This window comes from Callorhinus ursinus, unplaced genomic scaffold (genome assembly GCF_003265705.2).
Source record: "Callorhinus ursinus isolate GAN/ISIS: 27379988/994484 unplaced genomic scaffold, GSC_fseal_2.0 scaffold40, whole genome shotgun sequence".
In the NCBI taxonomy this organism is placed as follows: domain Eukaryota; kingdom Metazoa; phylum Chordata; class Mammalia; order Carnivora; family Otariidae; genus Callorhinus; species Callorhinus ursinus.
The window spans coordinates 10,633,601-10,652,739 of record NW_027397102.1 but is presented as its reverse complement, the minus strand read 5'-3'; positions in this window follow the sequence as shown (position 1 = coordinate 10,652,739).

Below are 19,139 nucleotides of genomic sequence, written 5' to 3'. Positions count from 1 at the left end.
ATGGTTTGTTTCAGTGGTGACAGGCCGGTAGGTCCCTGAATCCTATGTTAGAACAATTTCTCTAAAAACCTTGCAAAATATATTGCTGGAGTGGTGGGGGGTGGGAGGGATGGGGTGGCTGGGTGATAGACATCGGGGAGGGTATGTGCTATGGTGAGCACTGTGAAGTGTACAAGACTGTTGAATCACAGATCTGTACCTCTGAAGCAAATAATACATTATATGTTAAAAAAAAAAAAGAAGAAGATAACAGGAGGGGAAGAATGAAGGGGGGAATCAGAGGGGGAGACGAACCATGAGAGACTATGGACTCTGAAAAACAAACTGAGGGTTCTAGAGGGGAGGGGGGTGGGAGGATGGTTTAGCCCGGTGATGGGTATTCAAGAGGGCACGTTCTGCATGGAGCACTGGGTGTTATACACAAACAATGAATCATGGAACACTACATCAAAAACCAATGATGTAATGTATGGTGATTAACATAAAATAAAAAAAAGCTTGCAAAATATAAATCCTTCCTTTGTCCTCTGAGTTGCAAATCTTCTATCACACAGAACTCTTTTCTCAAGGACCTGGGAACCATCTTGAAATGCAAATATTTAAGGAGATAGCTTTTACTTCTACCTGCTGTGGGAGGGAAAGGGCCTAACTTTGGTGGGTGCCTTACTCCAACTTGTATCACTACCTCCTTCATAAATATATGAGAAATTTGTTTCTTTTCTAGATAAATGCCAATTAGCAAACCCAGATGTCTTAATGTCATTCAGTGCCTTGCCTTTAGCAAACCCTCAGCATTTAAAAAATCTTCCTTTTGGCTGAGTTGAGCACAGATTACATTGAGGTCTCTCCCCTACTTCAATAGGTACTACTGAATAAAATCTTTCTTTACCATATTTTTCAAGTGTCTGGCTTTGTTTATCTTTGACATTTTAACCACTTTCTTGGAAAATGGCAGCAAAAGACTTATTTCCAAATTTTCTATTTTGAATGGTATTATAAGAAACCATTTATAATATCATTACCTTTGGAATCACTAGTATTGTCAGTAAACACTAACAAGTACTTAAATTACGATCCTTGCACTAACAAAGATTTCCTTTGGAAATTTCGAGTATACTCATCAAAGTGTAGCCCAAGATAATTTAAACATAAACTATACTGCCAACCATGAACTTTGTGATGTATTGTCTCTGATAATTCCCTATAAAACCCAGCTCAGTCCATTAGCATCCTCCATATTCTTATACGTAACACTTCTATTTGTTCAAAGCCTTTGATAGCTGAAAAATAATATGTGCAGGTGGCCTCAAAATTATAAGAATACGTAACATATTGGTAAATTTGAAGAGAAAATAGTTTTAAGAAAATGAATGTTGGTTGGCATGACAGGCTCCAGAACAAGAGTGTGTTGGGAATTTATAATTAAGGTTATAAAACTAGTATATGATTCAAATTGAAATGAAAGTTCATTTACTTTCCATCTGAAGTGACTGGCCTTTATACAATTTGTAAAAATCTTTTTTTTAAACTTCTTGATAGCATGAGTTACTCATGTTTCCCCCCATTTTCATCTGATAGCATGGGTTGCTCATGTTTCCCCCCATTTTCATCTGACCTAAAACCTTAGGGAAAAAGTAGGTTTTAGTGAAAAAAATTAGCAGTGGATATTACTAAAAAAAGATTCTATTTAATTTCCACATGCAGAAAAAGAAAACAAATGAAAAAATGCCTCTCAAACTTTGTTTTAGATTTATGAAGAAATTGCATTTACCCACGTGTATGTTTTGTTTGTTTTTCTTTTTTTAAAAAAAGATTTATTTATTTGAGAGAGAGAGAGAGAGAGAGCGCATGAGTGGGAGGGGCAGAGAGAGAGAGAGAGAGCGCATGAGTGGGAGGGGCAGAGGGAGAGAGAGAGAGAGAATCTCCAGCAGATTCAGCGCTGAGCACAGAGCCTGATGTAGGGCTCAATCTCACAACCCCGAGATCACAACCTGAGCCAAAACCAAGAGTCAGATGCTTAACCGACTGCACCACCCAGGTGCCCGTTTTGTTTGTTTTTCTAATATCTAGTGGAGATTCGTAAGTCACCCAAATAAAATCAGTAAAAGTATTTACTATTAGTTCGGTGACAACAGTATGATTTCTCCTAGTTTACTATTGTCCACACTGTGTAAAACCAAATTTCTCTCTTGCACCAGAAAGACAATTCCTGCTCACAAACCCCAGTTTAAAATGGCTCAGGATTATTAAGACATCTGTTGATTTTATTTAAAATAAAATGATCAGACAAAAATAACTGTTTTGGAATCAACTACTTAAGTGTTCCTATTTAGAACTAGAAACATTTGTGAAAACATTATCTTAGGGTATAGAAACATAATTTCATTATTAAGATTTACTGAAATTTATTGGTTGTTGTTGGTAAATATTTAATAATGCTGGACAAACAGTGGAGCTACTGCACCATCATATCATGTCAAATAAATTATCATAACCACATAAATGTTGTCTTCTATAAACTACTACTAAATGCCTGCTTTAGAGATGGATTATTGGGTACTCGGGTCATGTACCCTCAAAATAATACTTTAATTGACTGCTACAGTTTTTACCAACCAAAAGAGATCCATGACAAATTCATTTAGAATGACCTCATGATTAAGAAATTAAATGCTGATGTTCTTCCAGGTTAAAATAACAATTCTTTTACTTTATAGTCCTTTATTAGACTGTGAATTCCTTGGGAGATGGGCACATTCCCAGTATAAGCAGATTGTCTGGCATATAGTAGATACTCAAGACAGATTATGGAATAAATCAATGAATCAGTCAATGAGTAAAAAAGTTGTTCTAGACTTTCTCTGGAGTACACTAATTTGAGGCAAAATATTTCTTTTTTTTAAAAGATTTTATTTATTTATTTGACAGAGAGAGACACAGCGAGAGAGGGAACACAAGCAGGGGGAGTGGGAGAGGGAGAAGCAGACTCCTGCTGAGCAGGGAGCCCGATGCGGGGCTTGATCCCAGGACTCTGGGATCATGACCTGAGCTGAAGGCAGACGCTTAACGACTGAGCCATCCAGGCGTCCTGAGGCAAAATATTTCTTTTTTTTTTTTAGAAATATATATTTCTTTTTTTTTAAGATTTTATTTATTTATTCATGAGAGACAGGGGGAGAGAGAGAGGGAGAGAGAGAGAGAGAAGCAGAGGGAGAAGCAGGCTCCCAAGGAGCAGGGAGCCTGATGCGGGACTCGATCCCAGGACCCTGGGATCATGACCTGAGCCGAAGGCAGACGCTTAACCATCTGAGCCACCCAGGCGCCCGAGGCAAAATATTTCTAAGTCCATCTCACAATTTTTTTTAACTTCTGTGCAAGCTTATCATGCTTGTTTATCAAATCTAAAAATTTGTAGATTTGCAGCAAATTTCTATTTCAAAGGCAATCAAATCACACAAGTATATTGTTCTTTAGAATAATTATTCTTCTAGAATATTTGCACATTTAAAAATCACTTTTGAAAATTAGCATGTTTAATTTTATTTATTTTTCTACTTTTTGATAGGAAATTAAAAAGATAAATATTTTTTTGGAAAGCACTATAAACAAAAGCCTATTAAGAAATGAAGTATTAAGATGGCCAACAGACATATGAAAAGATGCTCAACATCACTCATCATCAAGGAAAAGCAAATAAAAACTACAATGAGATATCACCTCACACCTGTCAGAATGTCTAAAATCAACAACACAAGAAACAACAGGTATTGACAAGGATGTGGAGAACACTTTTGCATTGTTGATGGGAATGCAAACTGGTGCAGCCACTCCGGAAAACAGTACAAAGTTTCTTCAAAAAGTTAAAAATAGAACTACCCTACCATCCAGCAATTGCACTACTTGGCATTTACCCAAAGGATACAAAAATACTAATTCAAAGGGATACATGCACTCTGATGTTTATAGCAGCATTATCTACAATAGCAAAATTATGGAAACATCCCAAGTGTCCATCAACTGATGAATGGATAAAGATGCAGTATATCTATACACAATGGAATATTACTCAGCCATAAAAATAATTAAATCTTGCCATTTGCAATGAAATGGATGGAGCTAGAGCATATTATGCTAAGCTGAATCAGTCAGTCAGACAAAGAAAAGCACCATATGATTTCACCCGTATGTGGAATTTAAGAAACAAAACAAACGGGCAAAGGGGGAAAAAGAGAGAGGGAAACCAAGAAACAGACTCTTAGCTATAGAGAACAAACTGATGGTTACCAGAGGAGAGGTGGGTTGGAGGATGGGTTAAATAGGTGATGCGGATTAAAGAGGGCACTTGCGATGAGCACTGGATGCTGTATGGAAATGTTGAGTCACTATGTTGTACACCTGAAAGTAATATTACACTATTAAATTGGAATTTAAATACAAACTTAAAAAATGAAGTATTAAAATATTTACTAAGATTCTTTTTATTATAATAGTGCTATCTCTGGGTGCCTGGGTGGCACAGTCAGTTAAGTATCTGATTCTTGGTTTGTGTCAGGTTGTGATCTTGGGGTCATGAGATGGAGCGCTGTGTTGGGCTCCACACTCAGCACAGAGTCTGCTTGAGATGCCCTCTCCCTCTGCCCTTTCAGCCTCTGCCCCTCCTGCTCCTGCTGTTTCTCTAAAATAAATAATCTTTAAAAAAAATAATAGTCCTATCTCTAATTTTTATTGAGCACTTCATATGTGTTAAATGTATTTCAATTTATCCTTACAAATACCTTATTGGGTATCATTAACTCCATTATACTTTTGAGAAAACTAGGAGAAGTTAAGTAACTTGTCCAATGTTACATGGTTTAAAATTTATCTATTATAACCCCTTTATTTTTACAAATGAGAATTTGAAGTTGTGTGGGGTTTAATTAATTGACAAAGATCACAAAGCCAGTAATTAATAGAACCAAGACTACAATGTAAGTTTCATGACTCTTAGGTGCAGTACTCTTTGCAGTTTGAATAATTAAATTTCATATTATTTATCTATTTTAGAACTTTATAGGTTTTAGCCAAATCACCTTTCTGCCTTCTCTCTCTAGACAGAAAGATTTAGTCATAGTTGAGTTTTGACTTGTGGAGGAGTCTAGGTAGAGGTATAGATTGGAAATTATAAGAGTTTCCTTAGGTAAAGGGACAATGCTTCTCAAACATTGGCCTGCATTAGAATTACTGACAGTTTGTTAAAAAATTCACATTTCCAAGCCCCAACCCTACAGATTCTGATTCAGAAGCTATGGGGGTTCAGTTCAGGAATCTGCATTTTTAACAAGAACCTCTAAGTACTTCTGATGTATGTAGTCAAATAATCATAACTTGAGAAACACTGAAGAAGAGGGAGCTGGAAAAAAAAAACCCTCATTACAAAGTATGGGAAAATAGCAACACTTATGGAATAAGAAACTTAATCCAATCAAGGACACGGAGAAAAACAACCAGATAATTGAGAGAAGAATCCAGAGAGTATGATGCCACAATAGCCAATGGAAGAAAGAGTTTCAAAGAAGCAGTGACCAACTATGTGAAATGTTGTGGATAAATAAAGTAAGATGAGGACTGAAGTTTCAGTAGAGTATTGAGGGCAGAAGTTTGGTTTCTACATGTTGAGTAGTGGATGGGATGTAAAGGTTTCATAACATAGATTGTCCTTTTAGGAATCCTGGCTTAGCAGTGAAGGAGAAAGGCAATAAAATAGTTAATGGAAGACACAGAATCAAGAACTATTTTATTTGGGGATATGGGTGAGATTTGAGTGTGACTTTAGATTGAGTGGAAGGAGCAGACGGAAAGTTAAGGTAAGTGAAAAGGAATAGAAACAAGGTGCTGGAGGACATGAGAAGATGAGGGGATCAACTTAGAAGGAGGAGAAACATGTTCTTCTCCATGACTGGAAGGAGGAAATAAGATTGCCAGTGTAGAGGGTGGAGCAAGATGGCAGAGGAGTAGGAGACCTGGATTTCGTCTGGTCCCAGGAATTCAGCTGGATACGGATCAAACCATTCTGAACACCTACGAACTCAACAGGAGATCGAAGAAAAGAATAGCAACAATTCTCTGAACAGAAAAGCGACCACTTTCTGGAAGGTAGGATGTGTGGAGAAGTGAATCCGAGGCGATATTCAGGAGGATAGATGGCAGGGGAGGGGGCCTCTGTCCACCACTTCTGGCAAGTGATAGAGCCATGGAGCACAAAATCGGAAATTTTAGAAGTCGGCTCTGCTGAGGGATGTCGCTCCAGTGGCTAGGCAGGGGGTGGAACACTCGCTGGGACAGTGTGGTTGCAGGACCCTCGGGGTCACAGAGACTGGGGGTGCCTGAGTGTGGCAGAGCTCCCAGGTATCACAGTGGGGAAGCCAGCTGCAGAGACGGAGCAGAGGAGTGGGCTCTCAGCTTGGGGTTGCTATAAACCGTGATCTGCAGCACAGTCGGGCCACTGCTCTTCCAGCAGGGACCCAACAAGGCAGATCAGGGGAGACACCCCTTCCTCCCCTGGGAGGAGTGGCACGGGAGCACACCACAGGAATCTGCCAGGTTTGGAGACTCCAAATGGGGTCATGTGCCAGAGATAGAAATGCTCGGTCACAGGCCAGATGAGCACGGAGTGCGGCTGGAGACCGGGGAGACAGGAGTGATTGACTGCTTTTTTCTGGGGGCTCGCTGAGGAGTGGGGCCCCCAAGTTCTCGGCTTCTCCAGGGTGGAGATTGGGAGGCCGCCATTTTCACTCTCATCCTCCAAAGCTTTACCAAAAGCTTGCAGGGAACAAAAGCTCCGAAAGCAAACCCGAGCAGATTACTTAGCCCGGACAAGGCAATGGCAGGGCAATTCCGTCTCTGGCAAAGACATTTGGGAACCACGGCAACAGGCCCCTCCCCCAGAAGATCAGCAAGAAGAGCCAGCCAAGACCAAGTTTACCAATCAATGAGAATGGCAGAACTCCAGCGCTAGGGGAATACTGCACATAGAATTCATGGCTTTTTTACCATGATTCTTTAGTCTTTCAAAGTTAATTTTCTTTTTAACTGTCTTTTTTTCCTGAATTTTTCTTTTTCAACCAAATCTTATCAATCCCTTTTTTAAAAAAACATTTTTATTTGTCATTTTTAGAGTCATATTCGATCCCTTCATAGTAGTTACCCTTATTTTTGGCATATATATATATAAGTTGTTTCTCCTTAAAATTTTGAGATACAGTTTCTTCTAAAAGATCAAAATATACCATAAATCTCTAATGTGTGGCTTTGTTCTAGTCTCCTGCCTGATCACATTCTCTCCTCCCTTTTTTTTAAATCCTCTTCTTCCCTTTTTCAAACAATTTATCAATTCTTTTTATAAAATTTTTTATAATTTTCATCTTTACAGTCATATTCTATCCCTTCATAGTATTAACCCTTATTCTTGTACATATATAAGTTTTTTCTGTCTTTAAAATTTTGGGAGGCACTTTCTTCTAACAGAACAAATTCACCCAAAATCTAGTGTGTGGCACTGACCTATGCACCAGCCTGATCATATTTGATCATATCCTGTTTTTTTTTTTGTTCTGTTTTTGTATGTTTTTATCTTTTTCTTTCTCTTTTTTCTTTCTTTCCCTTTCTTTTCCCCTGGTTTCAGGTCTTTTCTGATTTGTTTAGAGTATATTTTTCTGGGGACGTTGTTACCTTGTTAGCATTTTGTTCTCTCATTCATCTATTCTCCTCTGGACAAAGATGGAAAAAATCACCTCAACAAAAAGAACAAGAGGCAGTACTGACTGCCAAGGACCTAATCACTATGGACATTAATATGATATCAGAACTAGAGTTCAGAATGATGATTTTAAAGATACTAGCTGGGCTTGAAAAAAGCATGGAAGTTATTAGAGAAAACCTTTCCAGAGAAATAAAAGAACTAAAATCTAACCAAGTTGAAATCAAAAAGGCTATTATTGAGGTAAAATAAAAAATGGGGGCACTAACTGCTAGGATAAATGAGGCAGAAGAGAGGATTAGTGATATAGAAGACTAAATGATGGAAAATAAAGAAGCTGAGAAAAAGAGAGGTAAATAACTACTGAATCACGAGGGCAGAATTCGAGAGATAAGCGATACCATAAGACGAAACAACATTAGAATAAAGGGATACAAAAAAAGAGGAAAGAGAGAGAGGGGCAGAAGATTTATTGGAGCAAATTATAGCAGAGAACTTACCTAATGTGGGGAAGGAAACAGGCATCAAAATCCAGAAGGCACAGAGAACCCCTCTCAAAAATCAATAAAAATTGGTCAACATCCCGACATCTAATAGTAAAACTTACGAGTCTCAGAGACAAAGAGAAAATCCTGAAAGCAGCTTGGGAGAAGAGATCTGTAAACTACAATGTTAGAAACATTAGACTGGCAACAGACCTATCCACAGAGACCTGGCAGGCAAGAAAAGACTGGCATGATATCTTCTGAGCATTAATGAGAAAAATATGAAGCCAAGAATACTATATCCAGCTAGGCTGTCATTGGAAATAGAAGGAGAGATAAAAATCTTCCAGGACAAACAAAAACTAAAGGAATTTGCAAACACGAAACCAGTCCTCCAAGAAATATTGAAAGGGGTCCTCTAAGCAAAGAGAGAGCCTAAAAGCAACATAGACCAGAAAGGAACAGAGACAATATACAGTAACAGTCACCTTACAGGCAATACAATGGCACTAAATTCATATCTTTCAATAGTTATCCTGAATGTAAATGGGCTAAATGCCCCAATCAAAAGACACAGGCTATCAGATTGGATAAAAAAACAAGACCCATAGATATGCTGTCTGCAACAGAATCATTTTAGACCCAAAGACACCCCAAGATTGAAAGTGAAGGGGTGGAAAACCATTTACCATGCTAATGGACAAGAAAAGAAAGCTGGGGTAGCAATCCTTATATCAGACAAATTAGATTTTAAACCAAAGAGTATAATGAGAGATGAGGAAGGACACTATATCCTACTTAAAGGGTCTATCCAACAAGAAGATCTAACAGTTGTAAATATCTATGCCCCTAACATGGGAGCAACCAATTATATAAGCCAATTAATAACAAAAGCAGAGAAACACATTGACAACAATACAATAATAGTGGGGGACTTTAACACCTCCCTCACTGAAATGGACAAATCATCTAAGCAAAAGATCAACAAGGAAATAAAGGCTTTAAATGACACACTGGACCAAATGGACTTCACAGATATATTCAGAACAGTCCATCCCAAAGCAACAGAATACACATTCTTCTCTAGTGCCCATGGAACATTCTCCAGAATAGATCACATCCTAGGCCACAAATCAGGTCTCAACCGGTACCAAAAGATTGGGATCATTCCCTGCATATTTTCAGACCATAATGCTTTGAAACTAGAACTCAATCACAAGAGGAAAGTCGGAAAGAATTCACATATATGGAGGCTAAAAAGCATCCTACTAAAGAATGAATGGGTCAACCAGGAAATTAAAGAAGAATTTTAAAAATTCATGGAAACAAATGAAAATGAAAACACAAGTGTTCAAAATCTTTGGGATACAGCAAAGGCAGTCCTAAGATGAAAGTATATAGCAATACAAGCTTTTCTCAATCAACAAAAAAGGCCTCAAATACACAACCTAACCCTACACCTAAAGGAGCTGGAGAGAGAACAGCAAATAAAGCCTAAACCCAGCAGGAGAAGAGAAATAACAATGATCAGAGCAGAAATCAATGAAATAGAAACCAAAAGAACAGTTGAACAGATCAACGAAATTAAGAGCTGGTTCTTTGAAAATATTAACAAGATTGATAAACCCCTGGCCAGACTTATCAAAAAGAAAAGAGAAATGACCCAAATAAACAAAATCATGAATGAAAGAGGAGAGATCACAACCAACACCAAAGAAATACAAACAATTGTAAGAACATATTATGAGCAAATCTATACAAGCAAATTAGATAACCTGGAAGAAATGGATGCATTCCTAGAGATGTATTAACTACTAAAACTGAACCAGGAGAAATAGAACACCTGAACAGACCTATAACCACTAAGGACATTGAAGCAATCATCAAAAATCTCCCAACAAACAAAAGCCCAGGGCCAGGTGACTTCCCAGGGGAATTCTACCAAACATTTAAAGAAGAATTAATACCTATTCTCCTGAAACTGTTCCAAAAAATAGAAATGGAAGGAAAACTTCCAAACTCGTTTTATGAGGCCACCATTACCTTGATTCCAAAACCAGACAAATACCCCATCAAAAAGGAGAATTACAGACCAATATCCTTGATGAGCATGGATGCAAAAATTCTCACCAAAATACTAACCAATAGGATCCAACAGTACATTAAAAGGATTATTCACCATGACCAAGTGGGATTTATCCCTGGGCTGCAAGGTTGGATCAACATCCACAAATCAATCAATATGATACAATACATTAACAAAAGAAAGAACAAGAATCACATGATCCTCTCAATAGATACAGAAAAAGCATTTGACAAAGTACCACATCCTTTCTTGATCAAAACTCTTCAGAGTATAGGGATAGAGGGTACAAACCTCAGTATCATAAAAGCCATGTATGATAAACCCACAAAGAATATCATTCTCAATGGGGAAAACCTGAGAGTTTTCCCCCTAAGGTCAGGAATGTGGCAAGGATGTCCACTATCACCACTGCTATTCAACATAGTATTAGAAGTCCTAACCACAGCAATCAGACAACAAAAAGAAATCAAAGGCATCCAAATTGGCAAAGAAGAAATCAAACTTTGCAGACGATATGATACTTTATATAGAAAACCCAAAAGACTCCACCCCAAAACTGCTAGAACTCATACAGGAATTCAGTAAAGTGGCAGGATATAAAATCAATGCACAGAAATCAGTGGTATTCCTATACACCAACAAGACAGAAGAGAGAGATATTAAGGAGTTGATCCCATTTACAATTGCACCCAAAACCATAAGTACCTAGGAATAAATCTAACCAAAAATGTAATGGATTTGTACTCAGAGAACTATAAAATATTCATGAACGAATTTGAGGATGACACAAAGAAATGGATAGACGTTCTATGCTCATGGATTGGAAGAACAAATATTGTGAAGATATCAATATTACCTAGAACAATCTACACATTCAATGCAATCCCCATCAAAATACCATCCACTCTTTTCAAAGAAATGGAACAAATAATCCTAAAATTTTATGGAACCAGAAAAGACCCCGAATAGCCAGAGGAATGTTGAAAAAGAAAAGCAAAGCTGGCAGCATCACAATTTCGGACTTCCAGCTGTATTACAAAGCTGTCATCATCAAGACAGTATGGTACTGGCACAAAAACAGACACATAGATCAATGGAACGGAATAGAGAGCCCAAAATGGACCCTAAACTCTATGGTCAACTATTTTTTAAAAAAATTTTTATTTATTCATTAGTGACAGAGAGAGAGAGAGAGAGAGAAGCAGAGGGAGAAGCAGGCTCCAAAGGAGCAGGGAGCCCGATGCAGGACTGAATCCCAGGACCCTGGGATCATGATCTAAACCAAAGGCAGTTGCTTAGCCATCTGAGCTGCCCAGGTGCCCTATGGTCAACTAATCTTTGACAAAGCAGGAAAGAATGTCCAATGGAAAAAAGACAGTCTCTTCAACAAATGGTGTTGGGAAAATTGGACAGCCATATGCAGAAGAATGAAACTGGACCATTTCCTTACACCACACACAAAAATAGACTCCAAATGTTTGAAAGACCTAAATGTGGGACAGGAGTCCATCAAAATCCTAAAGGAGAACACAGGCAGCAACCTCTTCGACCTCAGCTGCAACAACTTCTTCCTAGAAACATTGCCAAAAGCAAGGGCAGCAAGGGCAAAAATGAACTATTGGGATTTCATCAAGATAAAAAGCTTTTGCCCAGTAAAAGGAACAGTCAACAAAAGCAAAAGACAACCAACAGAATGGGAGAAGATATTTGCAAATGACATATCAGATAAAGGGCTAGTATCCAAAATCTATAAAGAACTTCTTAAACTCAACACCCAAAGAACAAATGATCCAGTCAAGAAATGGGCAGAAGACAAGAACACATTTTTCCAAAGAAGACATCCAAATGGCCAACAGACACATGAAAAAGTGCTCAACATTGCTTGTTATCACGGAAATCCAAATCAAAACCTCAATGAGATACCACCTCACACCAGTCAGAATGGCTAAAATTAACAAGTCAGGAAATGACAGATGTTGGCGGGGATGCAGAGAAAGTGGAACCCTCCTACACTTTTGGTGAGAATGCAAGCTGGTGCAACCACTCTGTAAAACAGTATGGAGGTTCCTCCAAAAGTTGAAAATAGAGCTACCCTATGACCCAGCAATTGCACTACTGGGTATTTACTCCAACGATACAAATGTAGGGATCCGAAGGGTTACATGCACCCCAATGTTTATAACAGCCATGTCCACAATAGCCAAACCGTGGAAAGAGCCAAGATGTCCCTTGACAGATGAATGGATAAAGAAGAAGTGGTATATATATACAATGGAATATTATGCAGCCATCAAAAAGAATGAGATCTTGCCATTTGCAATGATGTGGATGCAACTGGAGGGTGTTATGCTGAGTGAAATAAGTCAATCAGAGAAAGACATGTATCATATGACCTCACTGATATGAGGAATTCTTAATCTCAGGAAAAAAACTGAGTGTTGCTGGAGCGGTGGGGGGTTGGAGGGATGGGGTGGCTGGGTGATAGTCATTGGGTAGGGTATGTGCTATGGTGAGCGCTGTGAATTGTGCAATACTGTTGAATCACAGATCTGTACCTCTGAAACAAATAATACAATATATGTTTATAAAAAAAGAATAAGTTAGTAGGAGGGGAAGAAAGAAGGGGGCGGAAATCAGAGGGGAAGATGAACCATGAGAGACGATGGACTCTGAAAAACAAACTGAGAGTTCTAGAGGGGAGAGGTTGGGAGGATGGGTTTGCCTGGTGATGGGTATTAAAGAGGGCACGTTCTGCATGGAGCACTGGGGGTTATACACAAACAATGAATCATGGAACACTACATCAAAAACTAATGATGTAATGTATGGTGATTAACATAACAATAAAAATTAAAAAAAAAAGATTGCCAGTGTAGATAACAGTCATTTGGAAGGTGGGAACGCAAGAAGCAAAAAAGGTTCACACGTTATGCTATATTTATTTTGAAGCTATGTTATAATTATTTGCATACAAATTTAAAACTGTTCTACCTTTTTAATGAAAGTAAACTTTTATCTTATAAAATATCCATTTGTATTTCTAATAATGATTTTTTTCCCTTAAAGTCTACTTAATCTAATATTCAAAATTTTTTTGGTAATTGCTTGCATGGCATATTTTTTCATCATTTTACGTTTAAACATTTTATATTTTTATATTTTGGACATGTGTTTTTTAAGCAGCCTATAGTTGTGATTTTTCTGCCTAGCGTAACATCTGTTTTATCTTAATTGAGGCATTTATTTTGTTTACATTGAATACTATTACTGATATATTTGGGATTAATTCAACCAAATTACTACTTAATTTCCACTTTTTCTGCCTACTTTTTTTTTCTTCCCTTTGCTTTTCCTTTTTTGCTTTCTTTTGGATTATTATTTTCTATTTTCCTTTCTATTGCTTGATAGTTATACATTATTTTATTATTCTTTTAGTGATTACCATAAACATACATAGTTTATCAAAGTACTTTTTCACTTCTTGGATAGTGCTAAGACCTTAGAATACTTTATCTCTATTTACCTCCTCCTTCCTTATTTGTTACTGTTGTAATGAATTTAAATTCTATATATTTTATTTATTTTTAAATATTTTATTTATTTGTCAGAGAGAGAGTGAGATAGAAAGCGAGCTCAAGCAGGGAGAGCGGCACTCAGAGGGAGAAGCAGGTTCCCCGCTGAGCAAGGAGCTAAATGTGGGACTGGGTCCCAGCACCCTGGCATCATGACCTGAGCCAAAGGCAGACACTTAACCAACTAGCGACCCATGCATCCCTAAATTCTATGTATTTTAAACATCACATTATTATTCTTACACATTATTATTGCTATTATTATCATTGATCCAGTCATTTATATTTACATACATATTTACCATTTTTGTTGCTCTTCATTCTTTTCTGCATCCTTGAGCTTCCATCTGGAAACATTTTTCTTCTGCTGAAGAACAACCTTTAGTTGAGTGTACTGGTTACAGATTCTCAGCTGTTTGTCCAAAAAGTCTTAATTTCACTTTCAGTTTTGAAGGATATATTTTTTTGGGAAATTGAATTCTAAGTTGGCAGTTATTTTCCTTCAGTATTTTCAGTTCACTTTTTGAAACTAGCATTCCATTTTCTTTTTTTTTTTGCATTGCTTTTTGGTTTCAATCTTCTCCCAGATTTTGGCCTCATTTTTTAAAAAATGATTGTTAGCTCTCTATTGCCTTCAGAGATTTTTAAAAATTGTCAAACTTTTCAGGTTTTCTCAGCTGGAAGATTGATACAAAATACCAAGTCCACAATTACTAGAGGTATTCATAACTGATTGGCTCAATATTTTTGCTAAAGTGGGTATGAGGCCATAAGCTGAGATTGTAAAGTGGCTGGATAGGGGACCAACTCCTTTTGGAAGTGGTATAATTTTGGATTAGCTTTTGAGAAAAGACAGCCAATCACAGATGATTAAATAAACAAGTAATACTGACAATCCAACTGAACCTGATAGTTAGCAGTGACAGCAGGGGTAGAGAGTGGTATAATGCATGTGGGTCTCAATTTGTTAATTTAAAAAATGAATATGAAAATATTTTCTGCCCTGTTTATCATAGAGTCATTTTGAGGACCAAATGAAATGATGGTATGCATTTCAAAAGAAATGATAGATGTGAAAGTAAACTATGAGGTGATACAAATATTGACTACTTATACACGGGCAGATTTTTAAAAAATTGAACAAAACATACTAAATTTGAAATAATCTTTTTTTAAAGTTTTATTTATCTAAGTAATCTCTACACCCAATATGAAACTTGAACTCAGGACCCCAAGATCAAGAGATGCAAGCTCTTCAAACTGAGCCAGCCAGGTTCCCCTGATATCTTTTTTTACTCAAAAGAACAAAATATATGAAAATCCATCTTTATTTTTAGAATTATAAATATTCTTTAAATTTTCGGGACACCTGGGTGTCTCAGTTGGTAAAGCGTCTGCCTTCGGCCCGGGTCATGATCCCAGGGTCCTTGGATCGAGTCCCACATTGGGTTCCTTTCTCAGCGGGGAGCCTGCTTCTCACTCTGCCTGCCACTCCCCCTGCTTGTGCGCACTCTCTCTCTCACTCTCTGACAAATAAACAAAATCTTTAAATATTTAAAAAAACTCTTTAAATTTTCATTTATAGAACCTGCAATTACTGCCACATTCCCACAGCACCGTGGGAAATATTCATGGAGGAAGGCTCTGAATAGGCAAGTAACTGACCATATCACACTTAGAGCAATTGAGAGAGAGAACTGTGGTAAAGAAGTGAGATAGAATGGGAGAAAGAAGGGAAGCAAAAGACAGACAGGTACTCTGTGAGATTTCAATTTATACTTCCTTCTTTAAATCTGGGTGTTATACGTGACTAATGAATCATTGAACACTACATCAAAAACATCAAAAACTAATGATGTACTACTATATGTTGGCTAACTGAACATAATAAAAAAAACAACTGAGCTCTTGTAAAGCTTCCTGATGAGGATAAATTAGCACAGATATCTTACCCAGACTTGCTAGCTCTGGAAGACTATTAAGGTCATTGGTCAAAGGGTTAACTGCAGAATGGTCCATGAAGAACACACAGCAAGCCTAGAGACTGATTATGGGTTCCTGGTTTTATCTTCTGGGTCCTGTCACTTGACTGAAAAAAAAGATGTCAGCCAAATAGTTTTAGGCTTCTCCTACTGAGCAGAGATGAACTATTTACTCTGGACAATTTTGTAACATAGTTCATTTTTGGCAATTTTCACATGGGAATAGATAGAATCTGAAACTTTGTTTTGGAGGGTAGGACAAAGCCACTTTTTTTTGAGCTAAATCATAGATTTTCAGAATATACTGTATAACATATTTTGGGAACACAAAACACTCTTTTTAGATGACCCATCTTTATAATGAAAATACCTTGTGATCATGCAATATTTCAACATACAAATATGTATTTTGTAATTCTGTTCTATCTTTTATTACACTTGGAAATGATTCCACTATTGATTTACTTTACAACAGAAAGCCCATAAAGTAGCCTATTGGGTTTTTAAATGTTAAAAAATATGCCAAACTTTCCACTAACTAAGATAAATAGTGTACATAATTCTATTTATTTAAACAGTAAAAGCACAATGAAATGATTATGCATGCATGCTGCTGATAAAAGTGTAAACTGATAAAATCCTTTAGAAAAGCGTTTTTTCAATATATATTAAGAAACTAAAAATATTCATAACTATTGGACAAATTTTTGAAAAGGCAGAAGAACCTAAGAAGAAATCAACTGCCTAAGCAACTAAGACTGAAAAAAGGCTTTGTGTGATGATTCATAATTATATATATCAAAGCAGTATATATAATAGTAACATAGCAAAAAACTTAAAATAATTTGAACTCCAGCAATGAAGAAGATAACAAGTAAATTATATTCATACGATCAAGTTACATTATATATACACACACATTATATTATATACATATGATATATATATACACACACACATTTTTATATATATACACACTCAAGTAAATTATGTTCATATGATCAAGTTATATATATATTACTTATACACACACACATAAGTGCGTGTGTGTGTGTGTGTGTCACAATTGTATAAGTAAAATATGAATAGAAGAAACACTGGGGCAAGATACACAAACATTGTTAATGGTTAAAACAATTCAAATACTTTTCTATATTTTCCACATTTTAGATAATGAGCAGTTATTGCTTTCAAATTCAAAACAATTAATATTAATAATAATGATAAAGAAATGTAGAAAATAGGAGAGATATATAGAGTGTATAAGAAAAAATGTCCAAGCAATTAAACACATACTTAAACAAAAATGAGGTTTGATTTTACAATTCTGGTAGGATAAAGAAAAGAGATAAAATCCAATACCGGTGAAAATACAGGTTTTTAATTTGGTAGAATTCTTCTGGTAGATAATTTGATAATACAAATAATCTTAAAGCAATTGTACATTCTGTCACCATAATCAGAATCATAAGAATGTAACTGATGAAAAATCCCCTGTAACATTTTCTTAAAGAAAACTTTGCTAAAAAATAGAATCATAGAAATGTATTCAAGAAACTTATTTGAATAGTTGAAAAACATTATACTTACAAAGATAACTATATCAGCTTTACTTTTAACACTGAAAATTGATGGCAACCTACATAATCCAACAATAATTGAATAATTAAGTTACAGTATGTAAATTCAATAGTATATGAGGCAGTCACTTAAAATTAATGTAATGACTATATGGAAAAGAAAGATGTGATTATATCATCATATATACTGTATACACTGAGAAACACTGGAAGGAAACCAAAACCCCATAAATAATTGCTGTGTTAAATTAGAGAAGACTTTATTGACCTTTATAAATCTTTTTAAAATGCTTAATATTAATGATAAATCTTTTTTTAAAAAATTGCTTACCACTTGCACCTTAGATAGCTTCTCTTCAGGGGTAAGAAATTCTGTTATCTGTGTTTCTGGTCCTATAAGATCAGGTGGCAGGGCAACTATGTAATGACAGATTTTAGTCACATTCTTGCACTAGAAAAGAAGAAAACACAGAAAGAAGATGCATAAAACTCCTATCAACATCTCTAACTCAATCCTAATATGTAATTGCCATAATTTTCATTTCTCAAAAATGAACATATGTATACATATGTTTGTATTTTTAAAAAATATTTTATTTATTTATTTGAGAGAGAGAGAATGAGAGACAGAGAGCATGAGAGGGAAGAAGGTCAGAGGGAGAAGCAGACTCCCTGCTGAGCAGGGAGCCCGATGCAGGACTCGATCCCGGGACTCCAGGATCATGACCTGAGCCGAAGGTAGTCGCTTAACCAACTGAGGCACCTGGGCACCCCATATGTTTGTATTTTTATTCAGGGAAAGATATTACATGACTCACCAACAGGATGAAAAAATATATTTGTTTGATTCCAGAGTCAACTGTATAGTATTAAAGTATAAAACTGGGTTAAATTTTTAGGTCCTCAGAAATATATTACATGACTCACCAAAAGGATGAAAAAATATATTTGATTCCAGAGTCAATAGTGTAGTATCAAAGTATAAAACTGAGTTAAATTTTTAGGTCCTCTAAACTGTGGTGTAGGCAACATGAAGGTGAATAAGAAAAAGTAAAAAATAGGTTTTAAATATTCATTTAATTTTGAAAAGATATCATGGAAAATTTCATGGAAATTTTTGAAAAGGCAGAAGAACCTAAGAAGAAATCAACTATCACTCACAATCCTGCCCACAGGAAAACAAGGTAAATATTACACTTACTTATCACGACCTCCATAAAGATCCATTTACTGTGGATGTATTTTAAAATGCACTTTTGGCAGAGATTTTTATATATGCTGTATTTGTGTTTTTAGGGACCATATCATCATTTCAAATATGGTAAACTCTCTAAAGGAAATTTGAACTACATGAATTTTAATATTTTTTTAAAGATTTATTTTATCTTATTTTATATTTATATTTATTTTATTTATTTTAGAGATAAAGAGAATGGAGAGAGGAGCAGAGGGAGAGAGCATCTCAAGCAGAGTCCACACTGAGTGTGGAGCCCTATGTGGAGCTCAATCTATTGACCCTGAGATCATGACCTGAGCTGAAACCAAGAGTTGGACATTCAACCAACTGAGCCACCCAGGTGCCCCTTTAATATTTTGATATAGTACACAGAACAAATTTCTGAAATATTAGTATGAGTTTAAAAAAGAAATGAAAATTTTAAATAAAAAGAGTTATAAATAATGGTCCAATAAACCA